Here is a 12,982-nt window from a genome sequence, read left to right as displayed (position 1 = left end):
CGACACATGGACGTGTGGGTCAACCTGTAGCCTCGACAACCCACCGCATACTGACTTTTTATCTTGAGTCTGGCAAGTCGCAAGACAAGGAAGAATTTTTGACAAAGTGCGGAAACATTTTAAACTTCGCTAAACAGTACTAGTTCCTGCTGGTGGGCAGAGAAATTAGTTTGAAGCTACTAAATTTTCGAGTGTCCTACAAATAAACATCAAAAAAGCTTTTTCAAGACACGGCCCTGCTGCGGAGAACAAGAGGTTGAGGGAGCTATTTATTGATTGATTGAAAACATATGTATTTGAGATATTCTTAGAACATGTGAGTGGGCCACCTAGTCCGGTAGTCCTCTGGTGGTTATTGCTGCTGCGCTGGCCCTCCCCACCAGGCAGTGCTGACGGTCAGGATCATCGCTGAGCAGAATAACCTCCCACAGCTCCTCGGATGGGTTTGCAGTGGGTCAACTAAGGGATTAAATTAGCATGCCCACATCATGTGGTAGAGGTTAGCTATTTCTCCACAGTGTGGACACGGCGGAGAGTGTAGTGTAGGGTACCACTAGTGTAACTTAGCTCGCGTTGGGCATCTGTTGGTTTGCAGTCCCCTAAGCGTGTTCTCTTCTAACATATTAAGGGATTTATGTGGTGTTGGGTACTCCTTTCTGGCTGTTCTGTATGGGGAGAGATTGTCAGAATACATTGCTAAACCTATTAATTAGGTCGCAGCACCCTTCATGGTCGGCATGTTGAGACGCCCGGTATAGAAGTGCTCGGGCATGCCTGTGAGCGGCTTCGTTTCCTCCTGGTAGTTCCAGGTGACCGGGAAACCAGGTGAGTAAGGCTTGGCTGGGTGGATGCTTAGTCAGCAATGACCACCCTGACCTGTGGATGAATCCGTTATTAAAGTTGCGACAGGCGTTCTGGGAATCAGTGAGCCCAACGGCGTTGGGGTTAGATGCTACAGCTAATGCAATAGCTGCCTCCTCTGCGTGAGTGGGGTTAGATGTTTTCATCGAGGCGCAGTTCACCATCGATCCTGAAGGCGTTGAAACCACAACAGTCATGACACCATTCTTTGGTCCTGCTGCGTCCACGTAAAGGCGTTAGGTTGCTTGTCATATTTCTTATGCAGGGCTTCCCCTCTTGCTTTTCTCCTCTCGAGGTTAAATGCAGGACGCTACTCCTCGCAATCGGGTTCACGTTGATGTCTCTTCTCACATCGCGTGGGACCTCTTCTCTTTGGTCTATTGTATAGGACAGATTAACATGGATCTTCTAGAGCAGTTCTCTGCTGGGGTTTGTGAGTGTGAGCCTATTGAGTTGTGAGAGCCATTGTGCTTCCCACATCTCTTTGAGGGTATTATGTACTCCTAGAGCAATGAGCTTTGCCGTTGGCGTGGAGTTCAGTGGCTCCAGTGCCGCCTTGTAAGCTTTCCTGATCAGCGTCTCCAACGTTTCAATTTCCTACCTGGAGAGGTTAAGGAATGCCGTCCCGTACATTATCCGAGAAATCACGAAAGCTTGCACTAAGCGGATGGTGTCCCTTTCCTTCATGCCACGGTGTTTATTTCGAATATGATGTATCATCAGGAGTATTTGCTCGGTGAATGCTGTAAGCTTCTTCATAGTGGTGGTATTCTGTCGCTCCTGCGGGATATACTGCCCTAGGATCTTGATCTCCGTGGGTTTCCTTACCGGGTGGTTCTTTATATACACCGTGATGTTCTGCGCTAGGAGTGTCCTCGGGTTCATCAGGATGAGCAACTTTTCCGGCGCACACTGGAGGCCTCTCCCCGTGCTGCTTTGATATATTTATAGGTTCTTGCGCCAGAGCTGGTATCGGCGAGGCTTTCCAGGATATGTTTATGTAGAACGTTATCCAACGCTCCTTTCAAATCAAGTGCCAGGATGTCCCTTGTCTGTGACCTGGGAGGTGTCTCAAGGAGGTCTTTGTACAAGTACAAGAGGGCATATTGTGTCGATAGGTGAGGACGAAAGCCGAGCTGAGGCAACTAAAACACAGTTCATTGTTACTGGCATTTGTGGGAGTGTCCTTTTGATTCTGGAGATGTATTCGCTCGTCAGCGTAAGCTAATTATTCAAAAATAACGAGTTTAAAGGTTTCTACTGATCAACTGTCGTCGAACTGAGCGGTATCGTGAAGCAGTTTGTGAACAAAATACCTCCCGGCGAATAAAAGCACTATCGGCGACAGCAGGGATATGCTGATTTACAGCCTGTGTAGAGTCTGCGTCACTTGTTCGTAGAGCGCTTGAGCGACGCAGTTCCCTGCATAAAAATCCACATCTCGTCGCAGCTTCTAGCTTTTAGAGGCAACTCTTGCGCGGAAGTAGAGCCACACAGTCTTGCAAGCGAGCTGACCACGAACACTGCACGGAAACCGGTGGTACTTTCTGGATTTTATTGCGCGGGGCTCACTGCTCTAGAAGAGTGACGTAGACTGTAGGTGTTTCAGCGTGTTTACCGCCTGTGCACGTGTCGGATATAACACTGGACGAGAGCACTTTTTGCACTGCAGCGTGACTATGTGCCTCGGTGCGTTAGCGCCTAAACCCGAATTTCTGTTGCACAGAGCACACATGCTTAGCCCGATATATCGAATACAGTGATTTTCTTCAGCACGAACAACGGTAAATAAAAGTGGGGGACGGCGGACAAAAAGAAAGTACAAGAAGGTAACACCTTCTTTTTACCTTTGGTTACCTTCTTGTCTATGTCTTTTTGTGCGCAGTACCCCCTTTTATTTACCACGATTGACCGACTAGCCCAACCACGTACGCTTTCGCTTTTTTATCCCTCTGAAGCACACTTGTTAGCACTGCGCGAAACACATGTCCGGTCGCACATTTGCGATAAAGTGTTATCGCCACGCGCTAGCCACGCGAACACCGCAAAGCTTTGCTGCTCCTTTCTGTCTTACTTTACGTGTCCCCTTGTATGCGGACACGTCTACAAAATCACGATAGCTGTTTCAGCCAGATGGTTGCTCAAGAGAAAATTTTAGCGCTTGAGATGCAAGGATGGAATGATGAGGACAGCAAATGCTATAACGCATGTGTCGTCCTCTTCGTACCGTCAGTCGGTCCGTTTGGGTAGATGTGCGATATGTGTGAAAGAGTCTGGCACTTAAAAGACTTGATGCCAGTGAGAAGCGAAATCTGTGACCCGTTGAGTTTGGTGGTGGTGGTGAAAACATTAAATCATAGGGAGAGGTGTTGGGGGTCGTGACCTGAAGGGTCACGCCCTTACAACCACTAGGTGGGATGCCTAGACAGGTACCCCATTGGCGTTTGCCGCAGCCCGGGCGCGCTGCGTTAAGGCCCTTTGGGCCTCGAGGGTGCAGCAACCGGACAGGGTCGCCTCCCAGTCCTCTCGGGTGGGGTTTGGAATAGGGGGTAGGGATGGGTTCTGCTGGCAGGCCCACACCATGTGGTAAGTGTCAGACACCTCCCCACAGTGTGAGCACCGCCCGTCGAATTGAGGATGGAAATGTTGCAGAGTTGCCGGGCACAACATCGTGTTGGTGAGCAGGCGCAGGAGTACCCGCTCGTTGACCTTCCCCAGCCCTTTGTAGGGGGTGGGAAGAGTTTGGTGCGTGGATTTGTAATACTCGCATATTTCTTTAAAAGTATAAATAGGATTGAAATCAGTGTCCTGGTCGGCGTCGGGTCCCGTGGGAAACGCCCGGAGATAGAGCGCGCGGTGGTGTTGTGGAAAACATTTATTTACACATGCACTACTGGAGGTATTGCATGAGCTGACCCAGAGGGGGCCAGCCCTTACAAGTACTAGGTGGAGGTCCCTAGTTCGGGACCCCAGTGGCGTCGGCAGCCGCCCGGGCTCGCGCGACCAAGACCCGTTAGGCCTGCAGGTCAGAGCAGCCGAGCAGGGTCGCCTCCCAGTCCTCCCGGGTTGCGGCGTCGGCTGCCTCATGTCCGTGGACGCCTTGGTGACCTGGAGCCCAAACGAGAGATCGGTGCGCGGGATCCGAGTCTGGCGGCGTCGAGGCGGGGCGATGAATGTGGAGCCATGACGAGAGTTTGTACGTCGTGCAAGGACTGTCTCGTTCAGCAACGAACTGTCACTACCTCCACAGCTTAAAGCACAGTTGATATGTCCACTGTTGCAAGAGGGCAGTTATGCGCCTTCCCTCTGGTTCAGGTGTACACCGAGATGTGGAAATCCTTATTCCAACTCCACATGCGACAGACGCCACCAAGAACAAGGTTTGTTATCGCTTGATGGGGTTTATTAACGTCCCAAAGTGACTCAGCCTATGAGGGACGTTGTAGTGCAGGGCTCAGAATATGTTCCGGATATGTTCCACCTGGCCCTCTTTAACGTGCGCAAACATCGCACAGTATGCGAGCCTCTAGCATGTTATCTGCAGTGAAATGCGACCACACGACGATCGAATTTTGCAGGTAAATCACGGAAAAAAAGATATTACATTATTTGTATTACATGAACATGCATTGCACACATAAACACACAAAAAAATAATGAACAGGGGTCTGTGGGCTGATGTGAACCGAAAATTGTGCCGGCTGTGAGGAAAATAGAATGTCTTTCAAACCGAATGCATTACTGGCTTATTCGAGCTAAGGACATCGGCGCCGAAATTTGACTTTCAAGTGGAGGAGCGATGGAGGTGTGTCAGCCATGTGCCATATTTTCTCTCTTTTCCTCCTTTCATCCTTGCCTTAAGGCGCGGTTCAGTCGGCCACCGAGATGTGAGACGGATACTGCTCGATTTCCTTAACTCAAAAACCAATTTTTAATTACCACTTCTTTCATTCCCTCTTCCATCCCTTCCCCTACGGCGCGATTCGGAATCCACCGAGATATGCGAGACAATTACTGCGTACGTCCTTTCCTCAGAAAATGAAACAAAACATTGACATTAGCGCTGACAACGTTGTAGACTCCGTTCATTTTCACTGAAGGAGGCACACAACTGGCTTCCTGCGTCAGTGGACACCTCAATCTCGCTGTCGTGTACCGTGTGTGGCGTTGGTGTCCACCTGCAAAACCCTGCTTTCACTCAATATTCCGTCACCGGCCGCGGTGGCTGAGTGTTTAAGGCGCACGCCTACGTAGACGGGGGACCCGGGTTCGAACACGGCCGCAGAGGCCGCATTTCGATGGAGGCGAAACGCAAAAGGCGCCCGTGTGCTGTGCAATATAGTGCACGTTAAAGAACCCCAGGTTGTCGAAATTATTTCCGGAGCCCTCCACTACGACTATTCTTCCTTCCTTTGTGCTTTCACTGCTTCCTTTATCCCTTCCGTTGGGCACGGTTCTGGTCTCCACCGAGAAACGTGAGACAGTCAGTGCGCCATTTTCTTTCCTCAAAACCAGTATTCAAGTTCAATTTTCAGATATTCCGTGCTTAGCAATGGTCAACCGCCAGCAATTTTTGTTATGTTTCCTTTTCTATGAAATGCATCAGTTTCACCTTACCCCCAAACATATAAAGAAAGGAACAGTGGGATGGCTCTCTGTCCAGCTCCAACCTCCAATTGCAATGGCAGATGTTTCGTCAGGCCAGGGCGGCAGCGACGACCGCAGAGCCTCTGAACTAAGGCTCCAACCACCTCTCAAGACCTTTGAACCCTTATTAGTGTGCATAATAAATGTTTATAATTCATACTACTGCTGCAGCAAAGCCTGTTATTTCTTTTTTTTTTGACCTTGCCGCTCAACAAGGAAAAGTGACCTAAACGCCAGCAAGAACAAAAAAAGATGCCCAGGCTTAGCTTGGTTAAGCCAAGAATGCGTTGCATATTGCGCGGTCTTATTGCGCGAGTAATTGCTTGGCGGCACTCGATTTCCTCAGCAGCTTTTCCTCCGTGACGTATGGATGGATGGATGGATGGATAGGAGCGCCCCCTTTGAAACGGGGCGGTGGCAACCGGCACCATGCTCGGCTTTTTTTTTTGTTTTTTTTCCTGTTTTTCTTTTTTTTTCTCTTTTATTTCCCTGTTTACTGTGTTTCCAATTATCACCAAGAATCGCCATCATATTTACCTACGGTTTCTCCTCCGGCTGTCGTGACGTCACGTCACGTGGTTTGGTGGCTGCCCGGCCGCGCCCGAGGGCTGAACTGAGTGATTGCAATATGCTACACATAAAAAGAAACACCTCTCACAATAACACTTGATTCTTAGGCGAAAGCCTTTAATGAGTGAGTGAAAACTTTATTAGCTCTAGATTCGGTTGTATTCGGCGGTTTTGAGATGGCTTCGTCCATCTTGCTCAAAGGTCGGTTGCCCTTAGTCCAGGACTCCGCTGGATGCTGCTGCCAGTTTTGCTCGCCGAATCAGACCTTCTTGGTCGACCCGGCGATCGCTGGAGAGCACTCCCTCCCATTGTTCCGCACTCGGGTTTGTTGTCACTGGTACCACGCTTATTCTCTGGCATGCCCACGTTATGTGGTACGGAGTGGGGGGTTCTTGGCACAAGGGCATCTGTCATTGTATTGTGTTGGATACATTTTGTTGAGTACGTGTAGGTTCGGGTAGGAGCCCGTCTGTAGCTGCCTCCACGCGACAGAGTCCTCTCTGCTAAGGGAGTTGTCCGGTGGTGGATACCGCTTTCTGCAGCCCTTGTAATAATTTAGAATCGCCGAATAATCTTGGGGTACAGGTTCGTTCCCCTCGAGGTCGCCTACGTTGGATGCTCGGTAATAAGTGTACCCTCGAGCTATCCTGTCGGCCTCTTGGTTCCCTGTTACTCCCGCGTGTCCCGGCGTCCATACTATCGTATGCCTGATTGGTTCTTCGTTTGTTTGTCGTTGTGTTATGTGGCCCCCAGAGCGGAGTATGCGGAGCGCTCTGTGCCCTATTCTGCCGCATAGGTAGTTGCGGCATGCTGTTTGTGAGTCTGTAAGGATTTTTAGACACCGTTTAGATCGATAGCCCTCCGCTGCCGCTAGAGCGACGGCCGCTTCCTCAGCCTCGACTATCGTACAGTCTTGTAGTGATGCGCTGGTGATCTCGCGTAGGGTTGAGTCAATCACCGTTGTTACCGCATTGCTCTTGTGCTGCCCCGCTGTTCTGGTGTATGTGGCTGCGTCCACGTATACCGTCGTTTCTTGGGGTACTGATGTCTTTTGTAGGTATTCAGCCCTTGCCTCTCTGCGTGCTTTGTGTAGGTTAGGATCCATGTTCCGGGGTATTGGCGTTACATTTAGTGTGTTGCGATATTCGTCCGGGATTGTTTCTGTCCTCTGTATCTCTTGAATTTGATCGGCGCGGCCCAGTTTCTTTAGGAGCTCCCTGCCAGATGGGCTCTGTTGTAGTCTGCGCAGTTGGGAGACAGCCTTTAATGGCTCGTGCTCGGTGGTGGTGAAAACATTTATTTCGAATGAACTGGAGGTATGTTTGGATCAGCCCGTAAGGGACCGATCCTTACAAACACTAGGTGGAGGTCCCTAGTATGGGACCCCAGTGGCGGTTGCCGCCGCCCGGGTGCGCCCGACTAAGGCTTGTTGGGCGTGTAAGTCGTGGCAGCCGAGCAGGGTCGCCTCCCAGTCCTCCCGGGTTGGGTTGGGGATGGGGGGAATAGCGGGGTTGGAGGGGCAGGCCCACACCATGTGATAGGTGTCAGAAGACACTGCACTACAGTGTGGGCAGCTGCCGCTAAAGGAGGGGTCAAAATGTTTTAGCGCTGCCGGGCACAGCAAAGTATTGGTGAGAAGGCGGAGAAGGAGCCGCTCATCCGCCTTCTTCAGGCCTTTACATGGGCTAGGGTAAAGGCGATGACAGTTTTGATAATATGTTGTAATATCTTTGAATGTATAGACCGGATTAAAATCGGGTTCCTGATCGGATGGGGAGGAGAAAACAGCCCGGTGAGAGAGCGCGCGGGCGGCTGCGTCTGCTGCCTCGTTTCCTACCAACCCCTGATGAGCAGGGGCCCATATGAGGTAACGGTGTGCGGGGTCCGTATCCCGTATGCAATTTTGATATATTCGATAGGCTAGGAAGGGAGTGCAGCCTTGTTCGACGTTCCGACAGGCCCCTCGCGAGTCGGTGATTATGTATTTTGAATTGGAATGTGAGGCCGCGAGAGCAATCGCGACCTCTTCTGCTTGTGTTGCACTGCGAGCTCTAAAAGTTAGGCCGTTAACTGTGTTGCTGTTGTGAACTACCGCGGCCGTGTACCATCCCCCATGGTGAGGGCCGGAGGCGTCCACGTAGTATACACCTGTTTTGTTGCCATAATATCGGGCTAGCGCTTCCGCTCGTGCCAGGCGCCGACCATTATGGTCTTCATGTGACATTTTTGCTGGAAGAGGCCGCACGTGGAGGGCACGTCTCCACAGTTCCGGGATGCGAAACCTGTCTTCCATTGGAGGGGTGTGTTGGATATGGAGTCGAGCAAGAAGGCGGCGACCCGACTCCGTTAGCGACAAGCGCGTGTACTGGTTTGTAAGGTGCGCCTCCCGGAGCTCCCGGAAAGTATTCACCACCCCAAGAGCCATAAGCCGGCTGTTTGAAGTAGTGATAGGGAGGTCAAGGGCACGTTTAACAATTTTGCGAAGGATGACCTCAAGGGCGTCCTCCTCTTGTTTCCGTAGGTGGAGATAAGGAGTCGAATAGAGAATTCGACTAGTTACGAAGGCGTTTGCCAGCCGCAAGGCATCCTTACTTCGTAACCCGCCGCGTTTGTTGGAAACCCGGCGGACCATGCGGCCCACCTGGTCCCCCACCTTACGGAGTTTGGCCAATGTAGTGTCTGACCGCCTGTGTTTGTGGATGTAGAGTCCGAGTACCCGTATCTCATCACTTTCGCGTATGGGACCACTCTCAAGAGAGAGAGATATTTTAGTTGTGCACTTCTGTGAGGGGCGGAGGTGCACAAATTCCGATTTTTGAGGGGAACATTGAAGACCGCAGCGGCGGGCGTAGCGGTCTACTATCGTCGCCGCTGTTTGCAGGCTGGTTTCAATGTCTCCTGTGCTGCCCTGCGTGGCCCACAGAGTGATGTCATCAGCGTACAGGGCGTGCTGCACGCCGGCGACACCACTCAGCTGGGCCGGCAGGTGCATCATGGCCAGATTGAAGAACAGCGGGGAAAGTACCGCGCCTTGAAGGGTTCCCCGCGTGCCGAGTAGGTAAGGACCATGGTCTCTATCTTGAATTCGAATGTAGGATTGACGATCCATTAAAAATTGGCTTATGTATTGGAATGTGTTGAGGCCACAGTCGGTGTGACTTAGGTTAGTGAGTATGATCTCATGTGTTACATTGTCAAATGCCCCTTTAAGATCCAAGGCGAGTACTACCCGGTCATTATGGGGGCATTCGAGGGGGTCAAGGACTTCCCGATTGAGTTGCAGGAGGACATCCTGTGCGGATCTGTGTGGGCGGAATCCGAACATGGTGCTCGCAAAGACTTGTTTGTGTTCAAGATATGTAGATAACCGATCCCGCACCATCGTCTCCATTAGTTTGCCCACGCATGAGGTGAGAGAGATGGGGCGGAGGTTATCTGTGTCAATTGGTTTGCCAGCTTTAGGAATAAATGTGACCAAAGCCGTTTTCCATTCGATTGGCAGGGGGGTGTCCCCGCGCCAAATCGCATTTACGTATTCCAGGAGGGACTGGTATGCCAAGTCGGGAAGGTTCGTCAAAAGCTTCACGGTGACCTTATCCCGTCCTGGCGCAGTGCCCCGTTTCATTTTGGCGAGAGCCGCCCGCAGATCATGGAGCTGAAAAGGTTGATCCAGCTCCGTGTTCTCTCTGCCTGCATAAGAGTACGCAGATCCACGGGGGTCTTGGGCTGTACACAGATACTGGTCCCGAAGTTTCTGTGCCAGTTGAGTCGTGTTGCCAGGAAAAGCGTGCAGTGCTCGCTGCAAATGTTTTTGTGTTTCGGATCGTGTTTGGGTTGGGTCGATTAGGGCTCGAAAGAGACGCCACGTGTTTCGGCTGGACATTTGTCGCGCGGCCGTGTTGCATCTATCTACCCAGTTGGAGTCGGCGAGTTGGGCCGCGTACTCTGCCGCTTTCTGGGTAAGCTCGGCAATTCGAGCTTTAAGCTTTCTATTGTGTTTCTGCCGTCGCCAACGGCGGACGAGGCTGCGACGGGCTTCCCAGAGGTGTAGAAGGTGGTTATCCACGTCCGTGATCGCCTCTGAGAGCTGGATGTGTGTTTCATGCGAGGAAAGGTGTGCCAGCAGCTGTTGGGACCATGCTGTGTAGCCTTGCGCGGAAATGGGTGTATTATCAAGTGAGTTAAAATTTTGCCTGAATTTCGTCCAATCTGGGATATGGGCTTGTGTTCTTGGACGCTTGAGGGGGCGTGTGCGTAGTGTAGTGTTAATGATGCAGTGGTCGCTACCGAGGGTCTCCTCGGTGTTGAGCCAGTCTGCGTGTCGTATGTTGCGAGTGAAGGTTAAGTCCGGACACGTATCCCGTGTCACGGAATTTCCTAGCCGGGTTGGGTGGACAGGGTCCGTGTGGAGGGTGAGGCCCAACGTGGACGCAAGCTCCGCCAGCTTACGCCCGCGCGACTCCTCCTTGCGATACCCCCACTGCTGACTGGGAGCGTTAAAGTCGCCCACAATCAGCAGGGGATCGCGGCCCGCTACTCTTAGCGCGCGGCTAAAGAGGTCCGCAAAAGTCACTCGCTTTAGTTTGGGAGAGCAGTACACGTTGAGTATATGCAACGGTGGGTCCCTGCGGCGGACTGGTAGGAGGGTCACCATTACATAAGAGTACTCTAGTTGGAGGTCGAGATCCACTAGGTTGGCTGTGTAGTCTTTGTGAACGAGAAGACAAGACGCGGGGTCCTGTTGGAACGTCGTGTAATTTGAAATTGTGGCGCCCAGGCCTGGCTCTTGGAGGGCAACCACGGCTGGTAAGGACTCGAAAGTTTCAAGGTAGAGGCGGAAATTGGCCCGCTTAGTGCGGTCCTTAAAGCCTCTACAGTTCCACTGTGTTATTGAAGTTGACACGGCCGAATTGGATATGGCGGAACTCCTTTGATTAAGGTGTCTCGCCATGATTTAAAATTCGCGGCGTCCGTCCCTGCTGGCGGCGTCCGTTCATGCTCACGGCGTCCGTCCATGCTCGCGGTGTATTTCCTTGCACTCGAATCGTGCCAACTGTGGCCTCTCCTCCGCGTAGCGGCGCAACCTCTTGCGTAACTTTTCGTCAATTTCATTTTATTTATTATGGGCTTCCTTTCTTTTGCTTCTTTCACTCCCACTTGCTACTTTCTTCGACAAACGGATGACGAGTGTCCACCAAGATGTGCGAGACAGCGCCTAATTTCCTTTCCTCAAGTACAACTTTCATTTTCTTTATTTCGGCCCCTCCTACTCTTTCTTCTTGCTCTCCCACTTGCTCCCAACCTGTACGGTGCGGTTCGGGTGTCCACCGCGACGGTTGCTAGGCAACGGCTCTTGCAGCCGCAAACACAACACAAAAGACCGATTCAGGCGTCCACTGACCCCGGGAGCCAGTTATGCGCGCTTCCTTTCCTTAAAATGACCGGAGTGTAAAACGTCAATGCCAATGAACGCAATGAGCGCCGAACTGGCAACAGCGACGGCGACGCCGTGAAACGGGCGCCAGAGAATAAAAATTCAGGGGGCACTTTAGCTCTTTAAAGTGCTGCAAGGCGAAAGCGTTTCCTGGCCACTGTGTTTTTATTTACTTTTAATTTGTCATAATGTGCTTTTTATTTATTTTTTGCTCCTTTCCTAAATTTATTGTTTTTATTTTTATTTTCACATCTTATTTTACTTTGTTTTTATTTTTATTTTCTTATTTTCATTTTTATTTTCCTTTTCTTGACTTTACTCCTTTTATTTTATTTATGAAGCCCATGCATTCACTAGATGCGCCTTTATTCATGCGTGGCTCAGTGAGTGAGTGAGTGAAGAAACTTTATTTCCGCCAGAAGAAGACCCGTGCCCCTCCGGGTCCGCACGCAGGCGTCCGGGGAGGGGCAGCGTCGCAGCTGGAAGACTAGCAACGGTATAGTCGCGCAGCTTCTGCTGCCAGGCGGGTAGCGTATCGTTGTATGCTAAGGTCGGCACTTCTGAGTATGGTCTCCCATTCCTCTGCATTATTGATTCTGCCATATCCTGGGGCACTGGGGCATCTCCATAGTATGTGTTCAAGTGTAGCGGTATGCCCGCAGAACTCGCACACCTCCGCATCCTCCCTCGTGTCACCTCCTGTCCAGCTCCTCCAGAGCGGGGATGCGAAGTTTCTAGCTTGGAGTCTTCTCCAGTCATAGGCCTCAGCCGAGCTAAGCGATCTATCCGGAGGAGGATAGATCCTTTTGTTCTTTTTCTGAATGTCTGTGATGCTATTAAAGGTATTGGTTTCCTCTTTAGTGCTGAATTCGTATGAGGTGTCCACGGCTCCCCGAGGTAAAGAGGAGCGGGCGAGCCTGTGGGCGGCCTCGTTTCCAACCAGACCCGAGTGGGCTGGGGTCCAGATAATTAGAATATTGTGGGCTGGGATAAAGTCTTTTAGATATTTAGCCGCCATTTCGTGGATGCGTCCCTTGCTGTAATTTCTAATTGCGGCTTTGCAGTCGCTTACTACGTATTTGGTACCTGGCTGAGTTAGAGCGATCGCTATTGCAACCTCCTCCGCCACAAGGGGTTTTAAGTCAAGGTGTCTTACAACGCGTAACGTTCTGCCTGAGTCCCCGACGGCTACGGAGACGGTGTCTCCTAGCGTGCCTACCGCGGCATCAGTGTAGGCCACGGTTCCCTGTGGCATCTTGCCTAGCTTAGCAGTCAGCTGTGCGACCCTGGTTACGGCGCTCGGCTGCTGACCCGAAAGACGCGGGTTCGATCCCGGCCGCGGTGGCTGAATTTCTTGAAGGCGAAATTCTAGAGGCCCGTGTGCTGTGCGATGTCAGTGCACGTTAAAGAACCCCAGGTGGTCGAAATTTCCGGAGCCCTTCACTACGGCGTCTCTCATAGCCTCAGTCG

General features: G+C 51.4%; 1 protein-coding gene across 4 annotated transcripts in view; it reads left to right on the top strand.

The window, feature by feature from the left end:
- The window catches only part of LOC149342632 (uncharacterized), a 185,350-nt gene that overhangs the window by 104,124 nt on the left and 68,244 nt on the right, over positions 1-12,982 (top strand). The window lies entirely within an intron of this gene.

This window comes from Amblyomma mixtum, chromosome 5 (assembly GCF_055824585.1).
Source record: "Amblyomma mixtum isolate Tamu chromosome 5, ASM5582458v1, whole genome shotgun sequence".
NCBI classification, from domain to species: Eukaryota; Metazoa; Arthropoda; class Arachnida; order Ixodida; family Ixodidae; genus Amblyomma; species Amblyomma mixtum.
The sequence above is the reverse complement of the archived record's forward strand: the minus strand, read 5'-3'. Positions and strand labels throughout refer to the sequence as shown.